The sequence below is a fragment of the Lycium barbarum genome, chromosome 9, assembly GCF_019175385.1.
Source record: "Lycium barbarum isolate Lr01 chromosome 9, ASM1917538v2, whole genome shotgun sequence".
NCBI classification, from domain to species: Eukaryota; Viridiplantae; Streptophyta; class Magnoliopsida; order Solanales; family Solanaceae; genus Lycium; species Lycium barbarum.
In genome coordinates, this window is record NC_083345.1 from 85,176,126 (window position 1) to 85,194,110 (window position 17,985).

Sequence of the window (17,985 nt, forward strand, 5' to 3'; positions counted from 1 at the left end):
AGCTGACTACCGAGCGCCACTCATTATGCTAATCATCATACTCATCCTGAACACATATAAACTCCAAGGCAATATATAAATATACCACTACAAGAAATATGCCTTATTGTGGCGACGAAAGTCGCCACAAAAGCCCCAGAAGTCGCCACGAAAAACCTATAGCAGCGACTTTCCTCCGTTGGTAGTAGTTCCATAACTAAAGGTTTTTTGTGACAACAATTGGTAGTCACCACAATAAGCAGATATTTGTAGCGACATATATTGCCACAAAAGGTAAGCAAGCATGTCACAAAAAATATTCTACAACACAAATATTGGCTTGGTCACCACTGAATAAAAGCTTTAGTGGCGACTCTGTCGCCACAATAACAAATGAACTATCGGCAGCAACTTTTATCTCGCTACTAAAAAGTGATATTTTGTAGCGACTTTGGTCGCCACAAAACTCAATAGACTATCAATGGCAAGTTTGTCCTCGGTACTAAATATTACTACTAGTAGCGACTCTTGTCGTCACAAACTCAATGTACTATCAGTGGCAGATTTAATCTTGCTACTAAAAAGTTACTTTTAGGAGCGAGGACAGTCACCACAAAAACTACTAACATTTGTGGCAACATTTATCTTGCTGCTGAAAAACAACTTTTAGCAACAATAAAAATAGCTACAAAAACAATTAAATCATGAAGATTTACTATAGACAATTGAATTGTCTAAAATTAATATACTGCTACTAAAAGTATTCAATAACAAATAACAAACAACAAAAGCATTCTCAAGCCGAATATTATAAATAAATACCTACTAAATAGTCAATTAACCATACACAACCCAATACTTTATCATAGTGCCATTGTATGCATTTACATATTAACAAAAGGAATAAAACATGAAGTGTATCCAGTCTTCATACTCCTCCTTGTTTCGACACCTTTGACAAAAAACAAGAAAATATTAGATGTCTACAAACGCCTCCTTCTTCGATGCCTTTGACAAAAATAAAACATAAGGTGTCTTCAAACTCCTCCTTGATCGTCTCTATTTGTGATAGTTTAAGAACCTTGTCCCTGCTATTAAGAGAAATAAGAAAACAAAAGATCACAATATAGTCATCTTGATTGGTAAGAACCATACTGACTTGTGAAAGAAAAAGTAGCCTATTCAAGAAATGAAATTCTAGATAAAGAGAAGTTATGTTGTTCAAGAATTGAAATTGGAATAACCACAATATATATAACACAAGTTAACCAGATTTTATATTCAACTAATATAACACAGTTATAACGAGTAGTTTAATAAGCATATTTTTTATATATAAAAAGGAAAGTTTAAGAAGCATATAACTGAAAGTTCATTCCACTTGAACCATGTCTTGACACATTAAATAAAGTTCTACTTTCATATATCACACTCTTAACATTGTAAAACTTTTATAACATATGATTATATTCCATGAGCTTTACACGGATAATAATCTTATCAAAGAAAGAAGTTAGCATAAATATGTCCCACTCACAAATATACATATTTCATCGCGGGACAAGAAAATCTATCATGTTTCAAAAACTATTGAACATAATGCAGTCATTATTATTCTGAACTATGAGAATGGACCTAAATTAGCATTAAGAGTACAGGAAAATTCTCACCCAATAACATAGTGATTCATTATTCTGCACTATGAGAATGGACCTAAATTAGCATTAAGAGTACTGGAAAATTACAACAAATCAACCAATAACATAGTGATCCAACAGGGTTTGAGAGAGAGTTCAAAATTATAATTTTCCTTTATAAGTAACAACTCTTAGATGAATAATCTTAATAATTTCATATTGTTTCAAGAACTGCTAATTGAAATCATAATTAAATTACAATAAAGAACAAACCTGGACCACTTTACTTCACTTTGTTTTTGGTAGAATCTCATCTCGCAGACCCATATTAATTAGATGTACCTCTCAGGAATGAAATGAAAATAGTTAGTCAAATGATAGGGTGACGTTTATGAATGTAAATAATAATATCCCTCGAACTCGTGTCAAACTTTGAGATCTTTGATCACATAGGCTCAGACTCACGATTCCGAATATGGCAAAAGAACCAAAATCATGTCGCGGCTGCAAACTAGGGGACATTCTAGTTGCCTTGCCAAGCGCATGTCGGTTCCTACCACGTGATATCACTGTGAGATCATCATTGTCTAAACCGAGGGATAACCTTTCCGGACTAGGCATGGCCTCAAAAAGTAATTTTTTTCATTCACCCAAATGTAGTATAAAGTTCAAATCAGTAAAATTTCATCAAGTGTAGCATTCTGTTCTTTAAAAGAAAAGCAACAGCAGTTGTTTTCGTTTGATGAAGAATCTGTTCGTTTCCAAAGCATGTTCATTCCCATGAAAGTGGAATATTTCAGCAGACAATAGAAACTCAAGGCAAAATTTAACACAACAGCTCAAGTGTAGTGCAACTTCTGCTTTAGAGAGGACATAGCAGCAGTTTTCTACAGTAACCAGTCGTAACAGTAGCTGAAGATTGCAATCATCTTTAGCAGATTCAGGCCTCAAGTGTAGCTGCTCTTTTCAGGGCAACAAGTTTTTTTAAAAAAAAAAAAATGTAACAACACAGCTCCTCACAAGATGGACAATATGTTGATCACAGAGGCTCAAATAACAAGGATAGCCACCATTTGTTTCCCTTGGATTTGCAGCCAAAGTAACACGATGAGCCAACAACAAAGAGAGTTCTCTATTGCAGTATCCTTATGCCTGAAAATACAGCAACCATTTAGCCCCAAATAGTGGTTGCTTGCCTCCAGCCGCAACACGTTCAAGAGTAAACACCAAGGTATAGCAGTAGTTTTCCCTCAAAAGGCAGTGAAAATGTTGTTCATAAACGAAAAATTTATCGGCCCTTAAATACAGTAGTTGACTTCCTCCAAGTGTTGCATCTGTTTGCCTGAAAGTGCAACAACACTTTGGCCCAGAATGCAGTGTTTTCCTTACCCTAAAAATGCAACTCAAGAGACAGTTGTAAAAGGGCCTAAACAACAAGAACTTATGAGCGATGGGTGTGCCAAACAAGCAGCCAACAACTAGTCTCATTCAAGGCGGCATCAATGTAGTATCGGTTCATTTTTTGTAGAACACAAGAAGAAACAGAAGACCCAAAATGCAGTCGTTTCAGCTCAAGAACACGGCAGCAGGTCTCAAATGCAGCAACCCATCAAGTAACAGCCAAAGTAGCAACTCAAGGAGGTTTAGTTCTTACCATAATATAGCTTTTAGAAAGGAAGTAAGTGAAATCTTAGGAAAAATAATAGCTGAAACAAGACTCTTAAACTTATGCAGGCAGAAAACATGAGGGAGGTCTTATAATTTCCTTTCCTCCATTTTATAAGTCATTCAAACTTATAAAATAGTAATTGACTTTAAACCTCAATTATCATGAAGAATGTTAAGTTCCTTTAGACATAGACAACTGATCAGAGAAAAAGGAAACAAACAAAAAAATACTTTCCACTTAGTTCAAGTTAATGAAGGACCAACAAAACATAGCTTATACAGTCTGGAGACTTGGAAAAGATATGATCATGCCAAGATTTTATTTCAAAAGAAAACATCTCTTCATTTTCCCTTAACAGGGCTAGATCCCTACTAAGAGGCATTAGAGGAAAAATCTTTATATGCATTCAAGGTCTATAGCTTATAGTTACAGTTGGTTGATTCAATTTAAATATCAAAATACATATGTGGAATCTTATAGGTGAAGTGATATTAAACTTAAGAAGATCGGTAACACGAATAAGAGAAGTGATTAAAGGATGGAAACCAGCTAGACATTCTTTTTTTTTTTTTAGAATTATCAATCAAAGGAAGAAACATATGGAGATGAACTAAAAATACACCAGAATATGCAAAAGAATAGTGAAAATGCACCAGAATAGTGAAGTCTTTGCACATTCTATAGTGATAAACTAAAAATGCACCAGAATATTATACTCTTCACACTGCAATTTATAAATTCTCATAAGATCACTAATGAGATGTCATGTCTTTTCCCATCTCAACAAAATGAAATAGTTGAGACTAAGAGAAAGAATATGCATCTCATTGCCTTGCATTAAAATTTCACTTTGTGCTTGAAGGTTGTACGGACCTTGTTAAAAATAAAATAGTAGTAACTAACAATTAAAACACTTCTCAAGCCTAGCATCCTAAAGAAAGCTACTGAACAAGATTAAGGATTTTGGAGGAGCTTTTTAGTTGAATTTGTCTACATACTTTACCTATCCATAGGCCAACTCTCTGGTCTCTACCAATAAGCCAAACTGATGCCACAAAGTTGAATACACTAAGTTGTTGTAATTAAAAATCACTATCTTTTTAAATTCTATAACTTTAGAGGTGAAGGGTCACTCTCATATTTCCAACACCAGAAAACTTTACGCTCTTTGACTTGTCTTTCCATGAAAACTCTCACTCTAGGCAAAAAGGTATATGTTGGATGCAAGAAGCTCTCACACAAGGCAGAATTTAACCTCACAGCATTCCTATCATTGTTACGGATGACAAGATTGCCATCGTCAAGGATACAAGTTGTAGATTTTCTGGTTTCGACGGAAACATTAGATGACCAGAGTAAATATCCATGTACATTTTTAACTACCAAATTCCCAATTTTGTCAATAAAAAATGTACTTTTTTATGATGGACAGGCTTGTTCCTATTGGCAACCCAAATAAATGTCTATACTTTAATACACCATAACCACATAAGAACAAAAAATAAAAATAATGGAATATCGACATGCAATCACAATAACACCAGAAAGGTCTTCAAGAAGAAACTTTAACTTACCCAAAAAAAGAAATAACTGAGAGTTCTGTCAAGATCGAATCCACAATAACAATACCAAATACGCTCTGGATGACTCTTTTATGCGAAATTATTTATAGTCCTGTAGATTTTCAAATGGGTGAGGGAAATTGGAGATGAAATATCATAATATATCAGAATACAACTGTGAAAAATCTCAGAAAATTAATTATGGCTCATTGCATGTTGAAAAACATTCTTTATGAATCATTACAAACAATACCCAAATTAATTTTTTACCATAATACTTGATGTGCTTGGAAGATCACAAGAAATCCCAAACTTTCTTTCATATAACCCATGAGAAAAAGGAAAGGATTGGGGATTTGAAGATATACCTGATTTGAGATTTTGGGTCACTAACTGGAAGCAAAGAAACGGAGCAGCAAAGTTGTTCCTTCAATTAAGAATTGAGAAACTAAGATTTAAATCTTGTGATTTGGGGGATTTTGAGAAAAATTAGATCTAGCTGAGAAAGGGAGCAACATAAATATAGAGATAGAGTTTTGATTCTTAGATTTGGGACTTTCAGGACCTTTTGAATCTTTTTCACCAATATGGGTAGCTTGTATAAGGATGAAAAATGACAATGGAGATCGAAGAGGAAATTTTCTGTGGAGAAGAAAACCCATATGTTTTATGGCGGCTGATGTTTTAATTCAAAGGCATGTTTTTTTCTTTTAAATAAAATAATAAGGGTTAGCAGCGACCCAAGTCGCTGCAATACGCCTTTAGTGGCAACTATTTAAAAGTCGCCACGGAATCTATGGAGCCAAAATTTTATCTTAGCGGGAATGAATTTTTCACCTTTTAGCTGCACGAATCAGCGGCGACCAAATAAAAGTCGCTGCTAATAAATTACTTTCTGTAGGGACCTGTATAGTCGCCGCTAAATGTATATCATTTGTTGCAATCACTAAGGTCTCCACTATATGTCGCCGCTAAATGTCTAATTTCTTGTAGTGTACATAAGCCCTCTTGGCTGCAAAAATGATACACAAGAATATACACTAAGGTATTCATGAGACAACTACTACCCACGCATTCGTATCTAAGAGCCTCTACTAGAATACTGCGACATAAGGACGGGATAGGACCCCATCGTGCCCAAATATATACACAAAATAACATGTCAAAATGGCACCTCCGGAATAGTGGAGTGCTCCTGTAAATCTGCCGAGTAGCTCCAAGGAATCTGGGCCACCTCCCTGTCTGCCTGTGGGCATGAACACAACGTCCAAAAAGAAAAGACTTCAGTACGAACATTGTACTGAGTATGTAAGGCATGAACAACAATAACACATCAAAGAAATAAGGGAACAACCTGTAACTGAAGGTCACTTAAGACAGAATAATGTATGCTGACTTACATCATAAAGAACATCATATCAAGTATGTATATATATAAGCTGCCCGACCATATAGGTATGGTGTGATCATCATTAGCCCGCGTCCAGGCCTCCCGCGTCCGGGGTAAACATCTCATGCCGCCCACTAGTGGTGTCTGCCCATGCTTTCTAGACATGGTGTATATGTTGCCCGCCTTAGCAGTGTCTGCCCGACCATATAGGCACGGTGTAATCATCATTATCTTATACTCATCGTGAAGCATGCATAAGAACTCAAAGATAAGCTATAATTCTATTGGGGTGACGTAAGGTCGAGAACCCCCGATTTCCATTATGGCGTAATCATAATCATCCTGCCTCACCTTGAAGGAACTAGCATTATAAGGTGAGTGTAACAACAATGAGCCACATCAAAGGATCGTACAAGGATCATTAGCTTTGTAGAAATATCATATCATGAGCTTTAGGATCTCTAGACTTAGACTCATCATCGTCATTACCATATTCGTGACATATCTCTTATCTTTACCTCATGAGAAGCTCTTTATAAACATAGACTCATAGTTTACGGAATGTAAGAAGGTCATGGAAAGATAAGGAAAGTCATGTTATAGGAATCGTGCCTTAGAAAAAGAAGGGATTGGCCTCACATACCTTGATGTCGCTCTAACTTATCAATTTAAGCGCTTTCCTCCAATGTTCACGATTCTGCATTCAAGAGAATTCGTACTAGAATTAGATAATCGGAAACATACTTAAGCTTAAGCTAAAGCTAACGAAAATCGGACAACATCTCTTTTGTTTCTATAACTTTCTCCATATAATATAACAACTCTCAAAAATCAATAACAACATTCATAATATCATAATCAACAATCTTCATCAACCATACATTATTCAATTCTTCCAAATCCATTTCAAATCATCCATAACTAAAATTACCACACTACATCGTATTCGTCAACACACAATGCTTCTTCAACACTCTTAATGTCACACCCCAATCCGGAAAAAACTGGCAAAATTCGACGGACAAAAAATCGACGGACTGCGTCTCTTTGAAAAAACAACGGAAAACCGACGGACAACGTCGGTTTTTTCCGAAAAATTTTGAAATTATATATCCGCCAAAAAAAAAAACTGACGTCCCACGTCGGTTTTATTAAAAAAAAAAATTAATATAAAACCGACGGACGACGTCGGTTTTATTTTTAAAAATATTTTAAATAATACGCAATTCAATTTGTTTTTTTAAAAAAATAATAAACAATTTTTTTTTAGGAAACCGACGGATAGGGTCGGTTTTGTCTGTCGGTTTTTCTTTAAAAACATTCCAGACGGGTTTTCATACCCATTTCTTCTCCTCTTCCCAATTAAACTCCCATTCCCCTCAAACCCTAGCTACCCGCCGCCCCCCTCCCCTCTGCCTAGCCCCGCCGCCCATTTCCCCGCCGCCCAGCGCCGCTGCCTGCGCAGCCCGTCCCCACCAACCCCAGACCCGTTTTGAAGTTAATTAATTGAGGTTAGTTTCTCTTAAATTAGGGATTTTAAAATTCTTTCAATTTTAGTTTTATTTGTGTATTTTAGGCCTAATGCTAATCTATTTAGCTTTGTTAAACATCATTTGCAATGTTATTAATGATGAATTTGGGAAAAACATGTAAACTTTATTTGACTAGTTAAGTTGTCATTTTTATTTTTTTTTGTTTGGCTTGAGATTGTGCTATATTTCATGTTCTTTGTCAATGTATTTGTGTTAGCTTAGTTATCATTCTTTGTAATATTATTGATATTGAATATGTGCAAAAATGTATACTTTAATTATTTGACTAGTTTTTTTTTTTTTGTTGTTGGATTGTGCTTTTTGTTATAATTCCATAAGTTATAAGAATTGTTATTGATCATTCCAAATTAGAATTGATTGAGATTGTGATTTTCAAAGTTAGAATTGTTAAGTTATAGTATTTCTATAAACTCAATACTAAAATGTAGATTTTTTTTCTCTAGATTTACTTTTAAATTTTTACAATTGGTTGGAATTGTGCTTTTCAAAGTTAGAATTATTAAGTTATAATATTTCTATAACCTCAAAACTAAAATTTAGACTTTATTTGACTAGATTTACTTTTCAATTTTTAGAATTAAAGTTACAATCCATAAGTTATTAAAGTTAGAATTGTTATTAAGAATTCAAAGATAGAATTGGTTGGGATTGTGCTTTTCAAAGTTAGAATTATTAAGTTATGTTAGAATTATTAAGTTATAATATTTCTATAACCTCAAAACTAAAATGTAGATTTTATTTGACTAGATTTACTTTTCAATTTTTAGAATTAAAGTTAGAATCCATAAGTTATTAAAGTTAGAATTGTTATTGAAAAATTCAAAGTTAGAATTGGTTGAGATTGTGCTTTTCAAAGTAAGAATTGTTAAGTTATAGTATTTCTATAACCTCAATACTAAAATGTAGATTTTATTTCTCTAGATTTACTTTTCAATTTTTAGAATTGGTTGGAATTGTGCTTTTCAAAGTTAGAATTATTAAGTTATGTTAAAAGTATTAAGTTATAATATTTCTATAACCTCAAAACTAAAATGTAGACTTTATTTGACTAGATTTACTTTTCTATTTTTAGAATTAAAGTTAGAATCCATAAGTTATTAAAGTTAAAATTGTTATTGAGAATTCAAAGTTAGAATTGGTTGGGATTGTGCTTTTCAAAGTTAAAATTGTTAAGTTATAGTATTTCTATAACCTCAATACTAAACTGTAGATTTTATTTCTCTAGATTTACTTTTTAATTTTTAGAATTGGTTGTAATTGTGCTTTTCGAACTTAGAATTATTAAGTTATGTTAGAATTATTAAGTTATAATATTTCTATAACCTCAAAACTAAAATGTAGACTTTATTTGACTAGATTTACTTTTCAATTTTTAGAATTAAAGTCAGAATCCATAAGTTATTAAAGTTAGAATTGTTATTGAGAATTCAAAGTTAGAATTGGTTGGGATTGTGCTTTTCAAAGTTAGAATTGTTAAGGTTATATTATTTCTATAACCTCAATACTAAAATGTAGATTTTATTTCTCTAGATTTACTTTTCAATTTTTAGAATTGGTTGGAATTGTGCTTTTCAAACTTAGAATTATTAAGTTATGTTAAAAGTATTAAGTTATAATATTTCTATAACCTCAAAACTAAAATGTAGACTTTATTTGACTAGATTTACTTTTCAATTTTTAGAATTAAAGTTAGAATCCATAAGTTATTAAAGTTAGAATTGTTATTGAGAATTCAAAGTTAGAATTGGTTGGGATTGTGTTTTTCAAAGTTAGAATTGTTATGTTATAGTATTTCTATAACCTCAATACTAAACTGTAGATTTTATTTCTCTAGATTTACTTTTTAATTTTTAGAATTGGTTGGAATTGTGCTTTTCAAACTTAGAATTATTAAGTTATGTTAGAATTATTAAGTTATAATATTTCTATAACCTCAAAACTAAAATGTAGACTTTATTTGACTAGATTTACTTTTCAATTTTTAGAATTAAAGTTAGAATCCATAAGTTATTAAAGTTAGAATTGTTATTGAGAATTCAAAGTTAGAATTGGTTGGGATTGTGCTTTTCAAAGTTAGAATTGTTAAGTTATAGTATTTCTATAACCTCAATACTAAACTGTAGATTTTATTTCTCTAGATTTACTTTTCAATTTTTAGAATTGGTTGGAATTGTGCTTTTCAAACTTAGAATTATTAAGTTATGTTAAAAGTATTAAGTTATAATATTTCTATAACCTCAAAACTAAAATGTAGACTTTATTTGACTAGATTTACTTTTCGATTTTTAGAATTAAAGTTAGAATCCATAAGTTATTAAAGTTAGAATTGTTATTGAGAATTCAAAGTTAGAATTGGTTGGGATTGTGTTTTTCAAAGTTAGAATTGTTATGTTATAGTATTTCTATAACCTCAATACTAAACTGTAGATTTTATTTCTCTAGATTTACTTTTTAATTTTTAGAATTGGTTGGAATTGTGCTTTTCAAAGTTAGAATTATTAAGTTATGTTAGAATTATTAAGTTATAATATTTCTATAACCTCAAAACTAAAATGTAGACTTTATTTGACTAGATTTACTTTTCAATTTTTAGAATTAAAGTCAGAATCCATAAGTTATTAAAGTTAGAATTGTTATTGAGAATTCAAAGTTAGAATTGGTTGGGATTGTGTTTTTCAAAGTTAGAATTGTTATGTTATAGTATTTCTATAACCTCAATACTAAACTGTAGATTTTATTTCTCTAGATTTACTTTTAATTTTTAGAATTGGTTGGAATTGTGCTTTTCAAAGTTAGAATTATTAAGTTATGTTAAAAGTATTAAGTTATAATATTTCTATAACCTCAAAACTAAAATGTAGACTTTATTTGACTAGATTTACTTTTCAATTTTAGAATTAAAGTTAGAATCCATAAGTTATTAAAGTTAGAATTGTTATTGAGAATTCAAAGTTAGAATTGGTTGGGATTGTGTTTTTCAAAGTTAGAATTGTTATGTTATAGTATTTCTATAACCTCAATACTAAACTGTAGATTTTATTTCTCTAGATTTACTTTTTAATTTTTAGAATTGGTTGGAATTGTGCTTTTCAAACTTAGAATTATTAAGTTATGTTAGAATTATTAAGTTATAATATTTCTATAACCTCAAAACTAAAATGTAGACTTTATTTGACTAGATTTACTTTTCAATTTTTAGAATTAAAGTCAGAATCCATAAGTTATTAAAGTTAGAATTGTTATTGAGAATTCAAAGTTAGAATTGGTTGGGATTGTGCTTTTAAAAGTTAGAATTGTTAAGTTATAGTATTTCTATGACCTCAATACTAAAATGTAGATTTTATTTCTCTAGATTTACTTTTCAATTTTTAGAATTGGTTGGAATTGTGCTTTTCAAAGTTAGAATTATTAAGTTATGTTAAAATTATTAAGTTATAATATTTCTATAACCTCAAAACTAAAATGTAGACTTTATTTGACTAGATTTACTTTTCAATTTTTAGAATTAAAGTCAGAATCCATAAGTTATTAAAGTTAGAATTGTTATTGAGAATTCAAAGTTAGAATTGGTTGGGATTGTGCTTTTTCAAAGTTAGAATTGTTATGTTATAGTATTTCTATGACCTCAATACTAAAATGTAGCTTTTATTTCTGTAGATTTACTTTTTAATTTTTAGAATTGGTTGGAATTGTGCTTTTCAAACTTAGAATTATTAAGTTATGTTAGAATTATTAAGTTATAATATTTCTATAACCTCAAAACTAAAATGTAGACTTTATTTGACTAGATTTACTTTTCAATTTTTAGAATTAAAGTCAGAATCCATAAGTTATTAAAGTTAGAATTGTTATTGAGAATTCAAAGTTAGAATTGGTTGGGATTGTGTTTTTCAAAGTTAGAATTGTTATGTTATAGTATTTCTATAACCTCAATACTAAACTGTAGATTTTATTTCTCTAGATTTACTTTTCAATTTTTAGAATTGGTTGGAATTGTGCTTTTCAAAGTTAGAATTATTAAGTTATGTTAAAAGTATTAAGTTATAATATTTCTATAACCTCAAAACTAAAATGTAGACTTTATTTGACTAGATTTACTTTTCGATTTTTAGAATTAAAGTTAGAATCCATAAGTTATTAAAGTTAGAATTGTTATTGAGAATTCAAAGTTAGAATTGGTTGGGATTGTGCTTTTCAAAGTTAGAATTGTTATGTTATAGTATTTCTATAACCTCAATACTAAACTGTAGATTTTATTTCTCTAGATTTACTTTTAATTTTTAGAATTGGTTGGAATTGTGCTTTTCAAACTTAGAATTATTAAGTTATGTTAGAATTATTAAGTTATAATATTTCTATAACCTCAAAACTAAAATGTAGACTTTATTTGACTAGATTTACTTTTCGATTTTTAGAATTAAAGTCAGAATCCATAAGTTATTAAAGTTAGAATTGTTATTGAGAATTCAAAGTTAGAATTGGTTGGGATTGTGCTTTTCAAAGTTAGAATTGTTATGTTATAGTATTTCTATAACCTCAATACTAAACTGTAGATTTTATTTCTCTAGATTTACTTTTCAATTTTTAGAATTGGTTGGAATTGTGCTTTTCAAAGTTAGAATTATTAAGTTATGTTAAAAGTATTAAGTTATAATATTTCTATAACCTCAAAACTAAAATGTAGACTTTATTTGACTAGATTTACTTTTCGATTTTTAGAATTAAAGTTAGAATCCATAAGTTATTAAAGTTAGAATTGTTATTGAGAATTCAAAGTTAGAATTGGTTGGGATTGTGTTTTTCAAAGTTAGAATTGTTATGTTATAGTATTTCTATAACCTCAATACTAAACTGTAGATTTTATTTCTCTAGATTTACTTTTTAATTTTTAGAATTGGTTGGAATTGTGCTTTTCAAAGTTAGAATTATTAAGTTATGTTAAAATTATTAAGTTATAATATTTCTATAACCTCAAAACTAAAATGTAGACTTTATTTGACTAGATTTACTTTTCAATTTTTAGAATTAAAGTCAGAATCCATAAGTTATTAAAGTTAGAATTGTTATTGAGAATTCAAAGTTAGAATTGGTTGGGATTGTGCTTTTCAAAGTTAGAATTGTTATGTTATAGTATTTCTATAACCTCAATACTAAACTGTAGATTTTATTTCTCTAGATTTACTTTTCAATTTTTAGAATTGGTTGGAATTGTGCTTTTCAAACTTAGAATTATTAAGTTATGTTAGAATTATTAAGTTATAATATTTCTATAACCTCAAAACTAAAATGTAGACTTTATTTGACTAGATTTACTTTTCAATTTTTAGAATTAAAGTTAGAATCCATAAGTTATTAAAGTTAGAATTGTTATTGAGAATTCAAAGTTAGAATTGGTTGGGATTGTGCTTTTCAAAGTTAGAATTGTTATGTTATAGTATTTCTATAACCTCAATACTAAACTGTAGATTTTATTTCTCTAGATTTACTTTTCAATTTTTAGAATTGGTTGGAATTGTGCTTTTCAAACTTAGAATTATTAAGTTATGTTAAAATTATTAAGTTATAATATTTCTATAACCTCAAAACTAAAATGTAGACTTTATTTGACTAGATTTACTTTTCAATTTTAGAATTAAAGTCAGAATCCATAAGTTATTAAAGTTAGAATTGTTATTGAGAATTCAAAGTTAGAATTGGTTGGGATTGTGTTTTTCAAAGTTAGAATTGTTATGTTATAGTATTTCTATAACCTCAATACTAAACTGTAGATTTTATTTCTCTAGATTTACTTTTTAATTTTTAGAATTGGTTGGAATTGTGCTTTTCAAACTTAGAATTATTAAGTTATGTTAGAATTATTAAGTTATAATATTTCTATAACCTCAAAACTAAAATGTAGACTTTATTTGACTAGATTTACTTTTCAATTTTTAGAATTAAAGTCAGAATCCATAAGTTATTAAAGTTAGAATTGTTATTGAGAATTCAAAGTTAGAATTGGTTGGGATTGTGCTTTTCAAAGTTAGAATTGTTAAGGTTATAGTATTTCTATAACCTCAATACTAAAATGTAGATTTTATTTCTCTAGATTTACTTTTCAATTTTTAGAATTGGTTGGAATTGTGCTTTTCAAACTTAGAATTATTAAGTTATGTTAGAATTATTAAGTTATAATATTTCTATAACCTCAAAACTAAAATGTAGACTTTATTTGACTAGATTTACTTTTCAATTTTTAGAATTAAAGTTAGAATCCATAAGTTATTAAAGTTAGAATTGTTATTGAGAATTCAAAGTTAGAATTGGTTGGGATTGTGCTTTTCAAAGTTAGAATTGTTATGTTATAGTATTTCTATAACCTCAATACTAAACTGTAGATTTTATTTCTCTAGATTTACTTTTCAATTTTTAGAATTGGTTGGAATTGTGCTTTTCAAACTTAGAATTATTAAGTTATGTTAAAAGTATTAAGTTATAATATTTCTATAAGCTCAAAACTAAAATGTAGACTTTATTTGACTAGATTTACTTTTCGATTTTTAAAATTAAAGTCAGAATCCATAAGTTATTAAAGTTAGAATTGTTATTGAGAATTCAAAGTTAGAATTGGTTGGGATTGTGCTTTTTCAAAGTTAGAATTGTTATGTTATAGTATTTCTATAACCTCAATACTAAAATGTAGATTTTATTTCTCTAGATTTACTTTTCAATTTTTAGAATTGGTTGGAATTGTGCTTTTCAAAGTTAGAATTATTAAGTTATGTTAAAAGTATTAAGTTATAATATTTCTATAACCTCAAAACTAAAATGTAGACTTTATTTGACTAGATTTACTTTTCGATTTTTAAAATTAAAGTTAGAATCCATAAGTTATTAAAGTTAGAATTGTTATTGAGAATTCAAAGTTAGAATTGGTTGGGATTGTGTTTTTCAAAGTTAGAATTGTTATGTTATAGTATTTCTATAACCTCAATACTAAACTGTAGATTTTATTTCTCTAGATTTACTTTTTAATTTTTAGAATTGGTTGGAATTGTGCTTTTCAAAGTTAGAATTATTAAGTTATGTTAAAAGTATTAAGTTATAATATTTCTATAACCTCAAAACTAAAATGTAGACTTTATTTGACTAGATTTACTTTTCGATTTTTAAAATTAAAGTTAGAATCCATAAGTTATTAAAGTTAGAATTGTTATTGAGAATTCAAAGTTAGAATTGGTTGGGATTGTGTTTTTCAAAGTTAGAATTGTTATGTTATAGTATTTCTATAACCTCAATACTAAACTGTAGATTTTATTTCTCTAGATTTACTTTTAAATTTTTAGAATTGGTTGGAATTGTGCTTTTCAAAGTTAGAATTATTAAGTTATGTTAAAATTATTAAGTTATAATATTTCTATAACCTCAAAACTAAAATGTAGACTTTATTTGACTAGATTTACTTTTCAATTTTTAGAATTAAAGTCAGAATCCATAAGTTATTAAAGTTAGAATTGTTATTGAGAATTCAAAGTTAGAATTGGTTGGGATTGTGTTTTTCAAAGTTAGAATTGTTATGTTATAGTATTTCTATGACCTCAATACTAAAATGTAGATTTTATTTCTCTAGATTTACTTTTCAATTTTTAGAATTGGTTGGAATTGTGCTTTTCAAAGTTAGAATTACTAAGTTATGTTAAAAGTATTAAGTTATAATATTTCTATAACCTCAAAACTAAAATGTAGACTTTATTTGACTAGATTTACTTTTCGATTTTTAAAATTAAAGTTAGAATCCATAAGTTATTAAAGTTAGAATTGTTATTGAGAATTCAAAGTTAGAATTGGTTGGGATTGTGTTTTTCAAAGTTAGAATTGTTATGTTATAGTATTTCTATAACCTCAATACTAAACTGTAGATTTTATTTCTCTAGATTTACTTTTAATTTTTAGAATTGGTTGGAATTGTGCTTTTCAAAGTTAGAATTATTAAGTTATGTTAAAAGTATTAAGTTATAATATTTCTATAACCTCAAAACTAAAATGTAGACTTTATTTGACTAGATTTACTTTTCAATTTTTAGAATTAAAGTTAGAATCCATAAGTTATTAAAGTTAGAATTGTTATTGAGAATTCAAAGTTAGAATTGGTTGGGATTGTGCTTTTCAAAGTTAGAATTGTTAAGTTATAGTATTTCTATAACCTTAATACTAAAACCTAGATTTTATTTCTCTAGATTTACTTTTCAATTTTTAGAATTGGTTGGAATTGTGCTTTTCAAACTTAGAATTATTAAGTTATGTTAGAATTATTAAGTTATAATATTTCTATAAGCTCAAAACTAAAATGTAGACTTTATTTGACTAGATTTACTTTTCGATTTTTAAAAATAAAGTCAGAATTCATAAGTTATTAAAGTTAGAATTGTTATTGAGAATTCAAAGTTAGAATTGGTTGGGATTGTGCTTTTCAAAGTTAGAATTGTTAAGTTATAGTATTTTCTATAACCTCAATACTAAAATGTAGATTTTATTTCTCTAGATTTACTTTTCAATTTTTAGAATTGGTTGGAATTGTGCTTTTCAAAGTTAGAATTACTAAGTTATGTTAAAAGTATTAAGTTATAATATTTCTATAACCTCAAAACTAAAATGTAGACTTTATTTGACTAGATTTACTTTTCGATTTTTAAAATTAAAGTTAGAATCCATAAGTTATTAAAGTTAGAATTGTTATTGAGAATTCAAAGTTAGAATTGGTTGGGATTGTGTTTTTCAAAGTTAGAATTGTTATGTTATAGTATTTCTATAACCTCAATACTAAACTGTAGATTTTATTTCTCTAGATTTACTTTTAATTTTTAGAATTGGTTGGAATTGTGCTTTTCAAAGTTAGAATTATTAAGTTATGTTAAAAGTATTAAGTTATAATATTTCTATAACCTCAAAACTAAAATGTAGACTTTATTTGACTAGATTTACTTTTCGATTTTTAAAATTAAAGTTAGAATCCATAAGTTATTAAAGTTAGAATTGTTATTGAGAATTCAAAGTTAGAATTGGTTGGGATTGTGTTTTTCAAAGTTAGAATTGTTATGTTATAGTATTTCTATAACCTCAATACTAAACTGTAGATTTTATTTCTCTAGATTTACTTTTAATTTTTAGAATTGGTTGGAATTGTGCTTTTCAAAGTTAGAATTATTAAGTTATGTTAAAATTATTAAGTTATAATATTTCTATAACCTCAAAACTAAAATGTAGACTTTATTTGACTAGATTTACTTTTCAATTTTTAGAATTAAAGTCAGAATCCATAAGTTATTAAAGTTAGAATTGTTATTGAGAATTCAAAGTTAGAATTGGTTGGGATTGTGTTTTTCAAAGTTAGAATTGTTATGTTATAGTATTTCTATGACCTCAATACTAAAATGTAGATTTTATTTCTCTAGATTTACTTTTCAATTTTTAGAATTGGTTGGAATTGTGCTTTTCAAAGTTAGAATTACTAAGTTATGTTAAAAGTATTAAGTTATAATATTTCTATAACCTCAAAACTAAAATGTAGACTTTATTTGACTAGATTTACTTTTCGATTTTTAAAATTAAAGTTAGAATCCATAAGTTATTAAAGTTAGAATTGTTATTGAGAATTCAAAGTTAGAATTGGTTGGGATTGTGTTTTTCAAAGTTAGAATTGTTATGTTATAGTATTTCTATAACCTCAATACTAAACTGTAGATTTTATTTATCTAGATTTACTTTTTAATTTTTAGAATTGGTTGGAATTATGTTTTTCAAAGTTAGAATTATTAAGTTATGTTAAAAGTATTAAGTTATAATATTTCTATAACCTCAAAACTAAAATGTAGACTTTATTTGACTAGATTTACTTTTCAATTTTTAGAATTAAAGTTAGAATCCATAAGTTATTAAAGTTAGAATTGTTATTGAGAATTCAAAGTTAGAATTGGTTGCGATTGTGTTTTTCAAAGTTAGAATTGTTATGTTATAGTATTTCTATAACCTCAATACTAAACTGTAGATTTTATTTCTCTACATTTACTTTTTAATTTTTAGAATTGGTTGTAATTGTGCTTTTCGAAACTTAGAATTATTTCAAGTTAGATTAGTAAGTTAGTTAAAGTATTAAGTTATATATTTCTATAACCTCAAAACTAAAATGTAGACTTTTATTTGACTAGATTTACTTTTC

General features: G+C 28.2%; 1 long non-coding RNA gene across 1 annotated transcript; it reads right to left on the reverse strand.

Moving 5' to 3' along the window:
• Positions 1 to 759: 759 nt before the first annotated feature.
• LOC132609036 (uncharacterized) lies at positions 760 to 5,547 on the reverse strand. Its single transcript, XR_009570656.1, has 3 exons — positions 5,216 to 5,547; positions 1,890 to 4,959; positions 760 to 1,070 (listed from the first exon to the last, which is right to left on the reverse strand). It is a non-coding gene; the product is annotated as an uncharacterized LOC132609036 (long non-coding RNA).
• Positions 5,548 to 17,985: the final 12,438 nt, after the last annotated feature.